This window comes from Pelobates fuscus, chromosome 4 (genome assembly GCF_036172605.1).
Source record: "Pelobates fuscus isolate aPelFus1 chromosome 4, aPelFus1.pri, whole genome shotgun sequence".
Taxonomy (NCBI): Eukaryota; Metazoa; Chordata; class Amphibia; order Anura; family Pelobatidae; genus Pelobates; species Pelobates fuscus.
This window is the reverse complement of record NC_086320.1, coordinates 44,254,476-44,269,862: the sequence shown is the minus strand read 5'-3', so window position 1 is coordinate 44,269,862 and position 15,387 is coordinate 44,254,476.

Here is a 15,387-nt window from a genome sequence, read left to right as displayed (position 1 = left end):
AATGACTGGAATATAGCTCTTACCCATGAGATTACTAGAAGCTCCATTAAGTTTATATAGAAGGGGAAAAAATAAAAGTAGAACTTTTTTTAAACAGTTGATGTCAACAGTTTTATTGATATGCAAAGCTGTCATTTTAAACCTTTGTTCAGCAACACACCGCTTGAGGAGGATGGAAGCATGGGCTTGTCACCAGTGGAGTACCACAGGCATCTGTACTTGGACCCATTCCCTTTAATATTTTTATTAGTGATATGGCAGAAGGTCTTGATGGTAAGGTATGTCTTTTTGCTGACGATACGAAGATATGTAACAGGGTTGATGTCCCAGAAGGGCCAAATGGCAAATGACTGACAGGTAAGTCTCTACATTCACCTGTCACAGCACTCTGATTGGTTGGTTTGAAATTCATCAATCAGAGTGCTCTGTGTCATTTTACACAGGGTGGGAAAGTTCTTTGGAAATTTCCCACGCTGTGTAATTTGACTCATAACACTCTGATTGGTGGATTAAGTAACCAATCAGAGAGTTATGAGTCAAATGACACAGCATGGGAAAATTCCAAAGAACTTTCCCACGCTGTGTAAAATGACACACAGCACTCTGATTGGTGGATTTCAAACCAGGGTGGGGGCCGGGGGGGAGGACATTAGGTCCCCCCTCTTATTATAATTTAGGGCCCCCACCCACCGCTCAGGGGTGGGGGCCAGGGGGAGGACATTAGGTCCCTGTAGCGGAGAGCTGATTTCTCACAGCTCAACTCCACCAATATATCCAGAGGATGCAGGAACAAGTAGTAAATCCAAGAGCATATACGGCACAATCAGCAGTAAAATCCAATAGTATCCCATCACCTTTCCTAATCACTGGACAACACACAGTATCAGGAGTAGAACTAATGTTTAATGGCAACATTCCTGCTTTTATGAGATTCTCCCTTGCAAGGGAGGTATTCACATTAATTACACTTTGCACCAATCATACAGACGTTACCTCCCACACATCTCCTCCCCTTAGCTTAACAGATAATACGATTATACTGTACATACTTTTCCCCACTTTCCAGATGTACCCCAAATATGTATGATATACCTGTAAATGGTACCCCTGGTAGCCCTGATCTGGGTGAGCAACATATCCAAAAATCACCCAGATCAGACAAGGGGTTCGGGAGTTATGGGAAGGTAAAGTTTTGACCGACCGTATGGGTAAAGATGCCGAAATTAGTTCCATGAAATCTGGCCCTGCGGTCGGTCTCCAGTCGTGCCCCAAAACTCCCGAAAGGCTATGCCACACATAATTGAGTCGGTAACCGGATGAATCCCCTAGTTCATGGGATTCATCCTACCGAATGCCGGGCCGTTTGTGAGTTATTTTCGGTACTTTCTGCCGTCCTGGAGGTCTTAGCGGTGTTCGGCTAGTCGAGTGTCCGTTTTTAGTTCCAGACACTCGACGACCAAACACCGCTGTTCGTGGGGTTAAGATGGCCGCCGCCACGTGTTCGTCTGCCGAAATGGCGGCCACTCAGGGGATACAGCAGTGAATTTGTATAAACCAAGGGAATGAGAGAAACGATAAGGGAGGTAAATTGTATGATTATTGTACATCAAGGTGGTCCGTTTGATCGGTACTTTGTTCGTATACCGAACAAAGTATGCCCATAGCCGGTGCAATGTCAATCTGTATAATCCAGGCATGCAAAACCTCAGCAGTGCCAACAAATAAAACGATAGATGGGACAGCCAAAAAGGGGTTCCGCTACACTGCTCCCCCTTGCCCACAAGCCGGCATACACAGTCAGATCTATTACGGATCAACTTGGGGATGTCCGTGTATGCTCACGGATCATTTTTTCAATTCAGTCTGTCTTGACAACCCGTCAGCGTTTCCATTCTGTTTTCCCGGGCGGTATTGTATATTAAAGTCAAAGGGCTGCAGCGCCAAACTCCAGCGCAGAAGCCTGGCATTGTCCCCTGCCACCCGGTTCAACCATACTAACGGGTTGTGATCCGTGAGCAAGGAAAATGGCTGTCCATACAAATAGGGTTGTAATTTCTTCAGGGCCCACACCACGGCCAGGCATTCCTTTTCGATGGCGGCGTAGCTTACTTCCCTTGGTAGCAGTTTTCTACTGATGTAAGCCACAGGATGTTCTCCGCCATCGGCCCCCCCACAGGATGTTCTCCGCCATCGCCCCCGATTTGGCTCAGTACTGCCCCCAATCCAAACATAGAAGTGTTTGTGTGAACAAGAAAGCATTTAGTTGGATCAAGGCTGCCAAGACAGGAGCATTTACAAGTGCGTTCTTCAACCGTTGGAATGCCTGCTCACACTCCGGGGTCCAGGTGACATGACGGGGAAGGTTCTTATGGGTAAGATCAGTAAGGGGTTTGGCCATGGCGCTATAGTTGGGCACAAACTTCCTATAATACCTGGCCATCCCTAGAAACGCTAAGACCTGAGTTTTGGTTCTGGGGGTTAGCCTCTACCTTTGCGGGCTCTGGTTTCTGCATCCCGCACCCTACTCGGTGGCCAAGGTACTGAACCTCAGCCATTCCAATACTACACTTAGCTGGTTTCAAAGTTAACCCTGCCTCCCTAATTCTATCTATAACGGCTCCTATATGGCCCAGGTGCTCCTGCCAGGTATTGCTGAAGATGGCAATATCATCAAGGTAAGCACAGGTATAGTCCTGGAACCCATCTAGGAGTCGGTCTACCATCCGCTGGAAGGTGGCCGGGGCTTTCTTTATCTCAAACGGCATTACCTTAAATTGGTACAAGCCGAATGGGGTGACGAACGCTGACTTAGGGATAGCATCTGGGGCTAAGGGAATCTGCCAATACCCCTTACAAAGATCAATTGTAGTGAGGTATTGACCCCTGGCCATCCGGTCCAGCAATTCGTCTATCCTAGGCATAGGGTATGTGTCGGATACTGTTTTCTCATTTAATCTCCAGTAGTCCACGCAGAAATGGGTGGTACCATTGTAACGAGAATATACCCCTACACGCAGGATCCAGCCAAACAGAAGACAGCACAGAGGAGAGATACGTCTACCGGACCTTAGAGTGGCCGGACTAGACGTAATAGGAGAAGTACAGAGTCAGGAACGATCCGAGGTCAAGGGCACAAAGAGACAGCGTAAACGAGAACTAGCCGGGGTCTGGTACACAGGAATCAGCAAGCCGGCAAACAGAACAGACAAGGATAAAGCGAAAACGAAGTCAGAATACAAAGCCAAGGTCAAATACGGAGAAACACAACTGAACACAACAAGCACTAAAGGGAACTGTAGCAGAAACCACGATAGGGCAAGGAACTAAGGGAAAGGGTAAGTATAAGTAGCCTTCAAACTAATGTGATTGGCTCCTGTCACTTCCACACCCCCAAAAGGTAAGTGTATGGGGTGATTGGCATGACAGGAGCCAATGGGAGCCTTTTTGCAATTTAGGCTCCCACTGTCTCTTTAAGAGCGCGCCCGAGACTCGCGGCGCGCTCTTAGCTGCAGGCGGGACACGTGACCGCATCTCGCGGTCACTGCCCGTCTTCCTGTTAGGAGAGTCGGATGAGCCGCTCGCGGCTCGTGCAGCCGCAGGACCGCACGCGGCTTGAAGAGAGGACCGCGGCCGGCCCCCGGATAAGGTAAGTAACGCTACAACCATCTCTTTTAGGTACGAGGACTACCGGAGACGCCCAGGAGCTGTCAGAGGGTTCAATCACCCCTAGTTGGAGCATCTCCTTGATCTCCTGGTGCATGTGTTCCCGCACCGCCTCTGGTATGCGGTATGGGGTTTGGCGCATAGGTAACTGACCTGGGGTTTCTACGCGGTGAGTCCCCAGGGGCGTGTAGCCTGGTACATTAGAGAAGGATTCTCGCTTTTCTCTCAACAACTGTTGTACCTCACTACGCTCCTGTGGACTCAGCCGCTCCCCCAGCTTAACCTCAGCTAGGTCACTACCTGATTTTCCGTCTTCTAGCAAGTCTGGAAGGGGAAGGTTGTCAAACTCTTCAGAGGGGGTTGCACAAATGGCGGTCACCTCATCAGAGCGTTCCCGGTAGGGTTTTAGCATGTTCACGTGAATCATGCGTCGCCCCCCTGAGCCAGTACAGGGGCCAATTATATAGGTGGTGTCACAGCGTTTCTCCAGCACCTTATAAGGGCCCTGCCAGGCGGCCTGTAGCTTGTCATGCCGGACAGGTTTTAAAATTAAAACTTTTTGTCCTACCTGAAGGCTACGGTCCCTGGCGTTCTGATCATACCATGTGCGCTGACGTGTCTGCGCCGCCTGGAGGTTCTCCTGTACTGCTCGGGTTAGTTCCTCCAGTCGGTTCAGAAACTCCAGTACATAAGGTATGATGGGAGTACCTGTGGCATTGTGCTCTCCCTCCCAGTGCTCCTTAATAAGATCTAGGGGACCTCAGACCCGCCTCCCATATAATAATTCAAACGGGGAGAACCCAGTGGATTCCTGCGGCACCTCCCGATGAGCAAAGAGGAGGTGGGGTAGGAATCTTTCCCAGTCCCGATGAGTTTCTGTGAATGTTTGGAGCATCTGTTTCAATGTTCCATTAAACCATTCGCAGAGCCCATTGATCTGGGGGTGATATGGGGCACTGATTATTGGCCTCATGTCACAAAATTTCCATAGTTGCTGAGTGACCTCGGCAGTGAACTGAGTGCCCTGATCGGAGAGAATCTCCCGGGGTAATCCTACCCGGGAGAAAATCTTCATGAGGGCCTCAGCCACCGTTTCTGCATGAATATTAGTTAGGCCTACTGCCTCAGGATACCTGGTAGCATAGTCTACCACTGTCAATATGTATTTCTTGCCCGAGGGGCTAGCCTTCTTTAAGGGACCTACTATGTCCACTGCTACGCGGCTAAACGGCTCCTCCACTATGGGTAACACTGTACCCACACTGTAACTTGGCTTTCCTGCGATCTCCCCTTTTCCCTACCCTCTGGCAGGTATTGCAGGTACCGCAATACCTCCGGGCCTCCTGACTTATTCCTGGCCAGAAGAAAATCTGTGTCAATCGATACTGGGTACAACTGACCCCAAGGTGTCCGGATAGTGGTATGTCATGCGCTATCCGGAGTAACTCGGCTCGGTACCTCTGGGGCACCACTAATTGACGCAAAATGACTGGGTCTGCGCCTTCTACCTTTTTCTCGGTCTCTCTATATAAGAACTTCCCCTCCCATAAGAATCTCTCTCCGTCTGACCCTGCCACCCCTGTACACCTGTAACGTAGGATCTGTGGCTACCTCGGCTTCAAATTCGCTAGGTGGGGCCCAGGGTGTACATGCTATAGAGGGGGAAGGATCTCTTACCTGAACCTCCGGGTGTGAGTTGTAGTCCTGGGTGCGGGCCTGTTGGCGGGTGACCATGGAGTGAGCCTCTCCAACCGCTGGAGTCTGAGGTTCATATGCCGAGGTCAGTTTGCCCAAATCATTCCCCAACAAAACTTCCGCTGGGAGTTGTGGCATCAGTCCCACTTCCACGTTCCCATGCCCCACTCCCCAATTCAAATGCACTTGGGTGGTGGGTAGCCGGTATATGGCTCTCCCGGCTACCCTTACGGCTACAGTCCTGCTGGTTCTTGCTTCCGTGGGGATTAGGTGGCTCTTTACCAAGGTGATAGTGGCTCCAGAATGTCGAAGGCCTTGCACTGCTTTTCCCTCCAGATAAACGGTCTGCCGATGATGTTGGTGGTTGTCTGCGTGTGCCTGTAGAGATCTGCCTCATGGAGCATTTCCCACTGTTCCACTGTGGTTGCAGGTACTCCGGCAGCTTCTGCTTGGTAATAATGTGCTGCTGCCCTGGGTGGTGGTGGTGGTGGACCGGGACGGATCCATGTGGAGCGATCTCACTGTTGTGGACAGTCTCTTTTAAAATGTCCCCAGCGCTGGCATTGATGGCACTTGACATTGTTAGGTTGTCTAAATTGTGGTTGAGCGACTGCAGGTGGTGGAAGCTGGCGTGGTACAGGTGCTGTACTAGACGGATAGGATGGTGTTATATTTGGGCGGGTTATAACTTTACCCAGTACTGTTTTCTGTTGCCTCCTAGCATCTCGATCATCATCTGTCTTTCGTGCTGCTTCAGTGAGGTTGGTAGGATTGCGATCCCTCACCCACTCCTGTATCTCAGGTGCCAGTCCGTCAAAAAATTGTTCTAACAACATCATTTGTAGTAAATCCTCCATGGATTTAGCTTTATTTGCCTGAATCCCACCCAGTGCCGCTCTCTGCAATCGACAAGCCCACTCTGCATGTGAATCTTTGCCTGTCTTTTTAAGATCTCTGAATCGCCTTCGGTATGCTTCTGGTGTCATAGCGTATCGGGCCAGTATGACCTCTTTCACCCGGTGATAGTCTCTTAGCTCCTCATCTGGTACCGTGCGGTACGCTTCTGCTGCCCTTCCTGTTTGCCGCCCTGCTAAAATAGGAACCCAATCCTCAACATTTATTTAATGCAGGTGGCAAAGCCTTTCAAAATCTTCTAAAAAAGCGTCAATTTCTTCTTCTGCTTCCACATAAGACTTAAATGCTTGGTTTACTCTCCTGTACCATGGGTACGGTCTGGTTCCTCTCTGGAGCTTGTTGTCCCCTTGGTCGTAGTACAAACTGCTGTACCTCTGTTATGGTTCTGGCCACAATCTCTGGTGCTGGGTTCTCCCCATAAAATGACAGTCGGAATTGTAATTCCCTTTGAAATTCCAACCGCCCTGGGTCTTCTGCTGGGTCGTTCTGTACTAAAGCTGGACCCTCTTCTGCTCTCTAATTCCGCCATGACTTCTGCAACTAGAACTGCCTTGGTCTTGTTGCTGGCAGGAATACCCCTTGCTTCTAAGAGATCCTTTAAAGTGGATCGCTTTAAAGTGGTGCTATCAATCTCCATCCGTGATCCATTAGTGCAGTCGCTTTCCCTGGTACTTGCTCCTCTGTTGGTCTGGATCGGGATGCTGCCAAACAATGTAGCGGAGAGCTGATTTCTCACAGATCAACTCCACCAATATATCCAGAGGATGCAGGAATAAGTATTAAATCCAAGAGCATTTACAGCACAATCAGCAGTAAAATCCAATAGTATCCCATCACCTTTCCCAATCACTGGGAAATAGTGATGTACCGAACTGTTCGCTGGCGAATACTTCGTGGCGAACATAGCGTGTTCGCGTTCGCCACCGCAGGCGAACACATGGGCGGTTCGATCCGCCCCCTATTCGTCATCATTGAGCAAGCTTTGACCCTGTGCCTCACGGTCAGCAGACACATTCCAGCAAATCAGCAGCAGACCCTCCCTTCCACACCCTCCCACCTCCCTCCCAGCATCCATTTTAGATTCATTCTGAAGCTGCATGCTTAGTGAGAGGAGGGAAAGTGTAGCTGCTGATGATTAGATAGGGAAATTGATAGCTAGGCTAGGGTATTCAGTGTCCACTACAATCCTGAAGGACTCATCTGATCTAAGCTGTAAGAACAGCACCCCAAAAAGCCCTTTTTAGGGCTAGAACATCAGTCTGCTTTTTTTTTTTGTGTAATGTAATTGCAGTTGCCTGCCTGCCAGCTTCTGAGTCAGGCTCACAGTGCATACTGTGCCCATTTGCCCAGTGCCACCACTCACTCACTGCTGGTGTCACAATAGCTTAAGCTTGCATTTAAAATCAAAATATTTTTTTCACTGTAATAGATTGAAGAAGAGCAGTTAGTTGTCTGCCAGCTTCTGTGTCAGGCTCAGTGGATACTGTACCCATTTGCCCAGTGCCACCACTCATATCTGGTGTCTCTGTAGCGTGCTTTTACAAAGAAAAAAGTTTTCCAGTGTAAGCTAATAGCAGTCAGTGTCGTTAAAGCGGGTGTGTCAGGCCTTCCTTCAGCTTGTGCCCTGCAGAACCCTGCCAGCGTACTTTGACAGTTGCCACTCATATCTGTGTCTCTGTAGCATGCTTTTACAAAGAAAAAAAGTTTTCCAGTGTAAGCTAATTGCAGTCAGTGTCCTTAAAGCGGGTGTGTCAGGCCTTCCTTCAGCGTGTGCCCTGCAGAACCGTACCAGCATACTTTGACAGTTGCCACTCATATCTGGTGTCTCTATAGCGTGCTTTTACAAAGAAAAAAGTTTTCCAGTGTAAGCTAAAAGCAGTCAGTGTCCTTAAAGCGGGTGTGTCAGGCCTTCCTTCAGCATGTGCCCTGCAGAACCCTGCCAGCGTACTTTGACAGTTGCCACTCATATCTGGTGTCTCTATAGCGTGCTTTTACAAAGAAATTTTTTTTTACAGTGTAAGCTAATTGCAGTCACTGTCCTTAAAGCGGGTGTGTCAGGCCTTCCTTCAGCGTGTGCCCTGCAGAACCCTGCCAGCATACTTTGACAGTTGCCACTCATATCTGGTGTCTCTGTAGCGTGCTTTCACAAAGAAAAAAAGTTTCCAGTGTAAGCTAATAGCAGTCATTGTGTCCTTAAAGCAGGTGTTTCAGGCCTTCAGCGTGTGCCCTGCAGAACCCTGCCAGTGTACTTTGACAGTTGCCACTCATATCCGGTGTCTCTATAGCGTGCTTTTACAAAGACAAAAAGTTTTCCAGTGTAAGCTAATAGCAGTTAGTGTCCTTAAAGCGGGTGTGTCAGGCCTTCCTTCAGCGTGTGCCCTGCAGAACCCTGCCAGCGTACTTTGACAGTTGCCACTCATATCTGGTGTCTCTGTAGCGTGCTTTTACAAAGAAAAAACTTTTCCAGTGTAAGCTAATAGCAGCCAGTGTCCTTAAAGCGGGTGTTTCAGGCCTTCAGTGTGTGCCCTGTAGAACCCTGCCAGTGTACTTTGACAGTTGCCACTCATATCTGGTGTCTCTATAGCGTGCTTTTACAAAGAAAAAAAGTTTTCCAGTGTAAGCTAATAGCAGTCAGTGTCCTTAAAGCGGGTGTGTCAGGCCTTCAGCGTGTGCTCTGCAGACCTCTGCCAGTGCACATTGCCACTCATATCTGGTGTCACAATAGCGTGCATTTAAAACCAAAAAACTTTCTTCACTGTTATAGATTGAATAGCAGTTAGTTGTCTTCAAGCGGGTGTCAGGCCTACAGCGTGTACTCTGCCAAACTCTGCCAGTGCACATTGCCACTTATTTCTGGTGTCACAATAGCGTGCATTTAAAAAAAAATTTTTTTGCACTGTTATAGATTGAATAGCAGTTAGTTGTCTTCAAGCGGGTGTGTCAGGCCTACAGTGTGTACTCTGCAGACCTCTGCCATTGCACATTGCCACTCATATCTGGTCTCACAGTAGCTTGCACGCATAGTACCACTAATCCCCAAAAAAATGACAGGCAGAGGCAGGCCACCCCGCAGGGGCCATCATGGTCGTGGTGCTGTGATTCCCTTTGGCCCTAGAATAATGCCCAGTTTTCAGAGGCCACGTACCCTGAACTTGAAAAGTTCTGAGGACATAGTTAACTGGCTAACACAGGACACCCAATCTTCTACAGCCTCCGCTCGGAACCTTGACGCACCATCCTCCTCCAGCTTAGCTTCAGGCACCTCTCCAGATACCACTCACCCGCCTGCCGCCACCACCAAAACTAGCACCACAGCCGCTTTACTTGGTATGTCAGAGGAGTTATTCACACATCCGTTTGAAGAAATGAGTGATGCGCAACCATTATTGCCAGAGGATGTAGATAACAGGGATATGTCTCAGGCAGGCAGCATTACACACATGGACGTACGGTGTGATGATGATGATCTTGTACCCGCTGCTGCTTCCTTTGCTGAGTTGTCAGATACAAGTGAAGTGGTTGATGATGAGGACGATGCGTCCATGGATGTCACGTGGGTGCCCACTCGGCAAGAAGAAGAACAGGGCGAAAGTTCAGAAGGGGGAGACAGAGAGGAGGAGGAGGAGACGAGTTGGAAGCAGGGGGAGGTTGTCGCAAGGAGCTAGTGGCACAGTCAGACAGCATGCATCGTCACCCGGGGTCAGCCCGACAGCACGCCAATCAACGCATGCTGTGTCCACCACCAGAATGCCGTCATTGCAGAGCTCAGCAGTGTGGAATTTTTTTGTGTGTCTGCCTCTGACAACAGCGATGCCATTTGCAACCTGTGCCAAAAGAAACTGAGTCGTGGGAAGTCCAACACCCACCTAGGTACAACTGCTTTGCGTAGGAACATGATCTCACATCACAAACACCTATGGGATCAACACATGAGTACAAGCAGCACGCAAACTCTAAGCCGCCATCCTCCTCCTGGTCCAGCATCTTCAGCCACGTCAACCACTGCTGTCCTCCTTGCCCCCTCTCAACCATCCGCCACTCCGTCTCCTGCCTTGAGCAGTTCCCGCTTATCTGCCCACAGTCATGTGTCTGTCAAGGACATGTTTGAGCGTAAGAAGCCAATGTCAGAAAGTCACCGCCTTGCCCAGTGTCTGACAGCTGGCTTGTCCGAACTATTAGCCCGCCAGCTTTTACCATACAAGCTGGTGGAGTCTGAGGCGTTCAAAAAATTTGTAGCTATTGGGACACTGCAGTGGAAGGTACCCGGTCGAAATTTCTTTTCACAAAAGGCAATCCCCAACCTGTACTTGATTGTGCAAAAGGAAGTAATGGCATGTCTGGCACACAGTGTTGGGGCAAGGGTCCATCTGACCACTGATACCTGGTCTGCAAAACATGGTAAGGGCAGGTATATCACCTACACTGCGCATTGGGTAAACCTGCTGACTGCTGCCAAGCATGGAATGCATGGCTCTGCAGAGGAGTTGATGACACCGCCACGACTTGCAGGTAGTCCTGCTGCCACCTCCTCTACTCCTCCTACTCCATCCTCTTCCATAACCTCCTCGGCTGAGTCCTCTTCTGCTGCTGCGTCTTGCTCCACATCAATGGCACCCCCCCCAGCTCCCCAGGTACTATTCCACATCCCGGATACAGCAGTGTCACGCCGTCTTGGGTTTGACTTGCTTGAAAGCAGAGAGTCACACCGGACAAGCACTCCTGTCCGCCCTGAATGCACAGGTGGAAAAGTGGCTGACTCCGCAGCAACTGGATATCGGCAAAGTGGCTTGTGACAACGGAAAAAATTTGTTAGCGGCATTGAAGTTGGGCAAGTTCACACATGTGCCGTGCATGGCACATGTGTGTAATCTGATCGTACAACGCTTTGTACATAAGTACACAGGCTTACAGGATGTCCTGAAGCAGGCCTGGAAGGTGTGTGGCCATTTCAGGCGTTCCTACACGGCCATGGCTCACTTTGCCGATATCCAGCGGCGAAACAACATGCCAGTGAGGTGCTTGATTTGCGACAGCCCGACACGTTGGAATTCAACACTCCTAATGTTCGACCGCATGTTCCAACAAGAAAAAGCTGTTAATGAATATTTGTATGACCGGGGTGCTAGGACAGCCTCTGGGGAGCTGGGAATTTTTTTGACATGTTACTGGACGCTCATGCGCAATGCCTGTAGGCTCATGCGTCCTTTTGAGGAGGTGACAAACCTAGTCAGTCGCACCGAAGGCACCATCAGCGACATCATACCATTTGTTTTCTTCCTGGAGCGTGCCCTGCGAAGAGTGCTGGATCAGGCCGTAGATGAGCGTGAAGAGGAAGAGTTGTGGTCACCATCACCACCAGAAACAGCCTTATCAGCATCGCTTGCTGGACCTGCGGCAACGCTGGAAGAGGATTGTGAGGAAGAGGAGTCAGAGGAGGAATGCGGCTTTGAGGAGGAGGAGGAAGACCAACCACAACAGGCATCCCAGGGTGCTCGTTGTCACCTATCTGGTACCCGTGGTGTTGTACGTGACTGGGGGGGAAGAACATACCTTCATTGACATCATTGAGGAGGAGGAACGGGAAATGAGTAGCTCGGCATCCAACCTTGTGCAAAGGTTGGATGCTGTCTTTCATGCTGTCGTGCCTGTTGAGGGACCCTCATATAAAAAGGCTGAAGGAGAACGACCTGTACTGGGTGTCCACGCTACTAGACCCCCGGTCTCTATTCTGCTCTGTGTCAGTGTGTATCATGGTCTCTGAGGACGGGGAACAGTCTCTATTCAGCTCTGTGTCAGTGTGTATCAGGGGCTTTGAGGATGGGGAACAGTCTCTATTCTGCTCCGTGTCAGTGTGTATCATGGTCTCTGAGGACGGGGAGCAGTCTCTATTCTGCTCTGTGTCAGTGTGTATCAGGGGCTTTGAGCACAGGTGTCAATACATACCTGCCAAGTGACCCTATGTAGGGGGAACAGTCTATATTCTGCTCTTTGTCAGTGTGTATCAGGGGCTTTGAGGACGGGGAACAGTCTCTATTCTGCTCTGTGTCAGTGTGTATCATGGTCTCTGAGGACGGGGAACAGTCTCTATTCCACTCTGTGAGAGTAGGAGGAACAGGAAATGAGTAGCTCAGCATCCAACCTTGTGCAAATGTGGTCTTTCATGCTGTCGTGCCTGTTGAGGGACCCTTGCATAAAAAGGCTGAAGGAGAACGACGGGTGCTGGGTGTCCACGCTACTAGACCCCCGGTCTCTATTCTGCTCTTTGTCAGTGTGTATCATGGTCTCTGAGGACGGGGAACAGTCTCTATTCTGCTCTGTGTCAGTGTGTATCAGGGGCTTTGAGGACAGGTGTCAATCCATATCTGCCAAGTGACCCTATGTAGGGGGAACAGTCTCTATTCTGCTCTTTGTCAGTGTGTATCAGGGGCTTTGAGGATGGGGAACAGTCTCTATTCTGCTCTTTGTCAGTGTGTATCAGGGGCTTTGAGGACGGGGAACAGTCTCTATTCTGCTCTGTGTCAGTGTGTATCAGGGGCTTTGAGGACAGGTGTCAATCCATATCTGCCAAGTGACCCTATGTAGAGGGAACAGTCCCTATTCTGCTCTGTGTCAGTGTGTATCATGGTCTCTGAGGACGGGGAACAGTCTCTATTCTGCTCTGTGTCAGTGTGTATCAGGGGCTTTGAAGACAGGTGTCAATCCATACCTGCCAAGTGACCCTGTGTAAGGGGAACAGTCCCTATTCTGCTCTGTGTCAGTGTGTATCAGGGTCTCTGATGCCAGGTGTCAATCCATATGTCAGGTGTCAATACATATCCATACGATTTAGGAATGTTAGGTGATTTCTGCCCTTTATGGATTAAAACCAGACTCTGCATCAACTGTGTAATTTTCCATGGGAGTTTTGCCATGGATCTCCCTCCGGCATGCCACAGTTAAGGTTTTAGTTCCCTTCAAACAACTTTTCCATCACTTTTGTGGCCAGAAACAGTCCCTGTGGGTTTTAAAATTCGCCTGCCCAATGAAGTCAATGGTGGTTAGCCCAGTTGGCCGGTTCGCGAACGTTTGCGGAAGTTCTCGTTCGCCGTTCGCGAACCGAAAATTTTGTGTTCGCGACATCACTACTGGACGACACACAATCAGGAGTAGAACTAATGTTTAATGGCAACATTCCTGCTTTTATGAGATTCTCCCTTGCAAGGGAGGTATTCACATTAATTACACTTTGCACCAATCATACAGAAGTTACCTCCCACACATCTCCTCCCCTTAGCTTAACAGATAATACGATTATACTGTACATACTTTTCCCCACTTTCCAGATGTACCCATGTACCCCAAAAATGTATGATATACCTTTACCCCCCTGGTAGCCCTGATCTGGGTGAGCAACATATCAAAAAATCACCCAGATCAGACCAGGGGTTTGGGAGTTATGGGAAGGTAAAGTTTTGACCGACCACATGGGTAAAGATGCTGAAATTAGTTCCATGAAGTTTGGCCCTGCGGTCGGTCTCTATTCGTGCCCCAAAACACCCGAAAGGCTATGCCACACATAATTGAGTCGGTAACCGGATGAATCCCCTAGTTCGTGGGATTCATCCTACCAAATGCCGGGCCGTTCGTGAGTTATTTTCGGTACTTTCTGCCGTCCTGGAGGTCTTAGCAGTGTTCCGCTAGTCGAGTGTCCGTTTTCATTTCCAGACACTCGATGACCAAACACCGCTGTTTGTGGGGTTAAGATGGCCACCGCCATGTGTTCGGCTGCCGAAATGGCGGCCACTCAGGGGATACAGCAGTGAATTCGTATAAACCAAGGGAATGAGAGAAACGATCAGGGAGGTAAATTGCATGATTAATGTACATCAGGGTGGTCCGTTTGTTCGGTACTTTGTTCGTATACCGAACAAAGTATGCCAATAGCTGGTGCAATGTCAATCTGTATAATCCAGGCATGCAAAACCTCAGCAGTGCCAACAAATAAAACGATAGATGGGACAGCCAAAAAGGGGTTCCGCTACAGTCCCCCCCTTATTTTACTGTAGGGCCCCCACCCACCGCTCAGGGGTGGGGGCCAGGGGGGAGGACATTGGGTCCCCCCCTTATTATAATTTAGGGCCACAGGCTGCTCACTGTTTAATAGACATGCCCCTACTCGCGGTATAGCGAGTAGGGGCATAATTTACTAATACTAAGTAATCTTTACTTAGTATTAGTAAATTTGTCTGAAAGACCAATTTAGGTCTTTCAGCCTTTTAGTAGATAGCTTCCTAATACCGTGGGAATTAGGGAGTTATCTACTTATTCATTCCTGTCATTACACTGACTGACCAAGTAACTTACATTTTATATGAATGTATGTTACTTGATTGTTGTAAGTGTTGCAAATGCTTACAGCTTAATCCTGGCTATGTTTGTATATTTTTTATGTAAAATAGTTTTACAATGTAACATTCTTCTTCTTTCACTGGGTAAGTATATTAGTACTTAGGCAATACCGTGCTTCGGAACTTCAGCACTTTGACACTTCGGAACTTTGGCAACTTCGGAACTTCGGCACTTCAGCACTTCGGCACTTCGGCACTTCGACTCTTCGGAAATTCAGTAATTTCGGAACTTCGGGACCTCGGCAATTCGCCACTTCGGCAATTCGGACATTCGGAAGTACCCGAATGTCCGAATTGTCTGAAATTCGTCCAAATTCATATTCGGACCGAAACGAATTGCACATGTCTATTTAAAATCAAGACATTCATTACATGCAATCTTCTTGACCTCTCTGCTGCCTTGACACTGCTGACCATGTTCTCTGTCTCCAAACTCTGCAATCACCTAGTCTCTGTGACACTGTCCTCTCTTGGTTTTCCTCATATCTCTCCCAATACTCATTCAGTATCTTATTTTCTAATAATATCTATTCCCTTCATCCTGTCTCTGTTGGAGTCCCCCAAGGCTCTGAACTCTTACTACTGCCTCTCTTGGCAAACGTATTACCTTATTTGGATTCGAATACCACCTGTACGCTGATGACACCCAGCTATATCTCTCCTCCCCAGACCTCTCCCCTGCCGTTCTGCAACGTGTCACTGCTTGCCTTTCTTCCATCTCTGATTG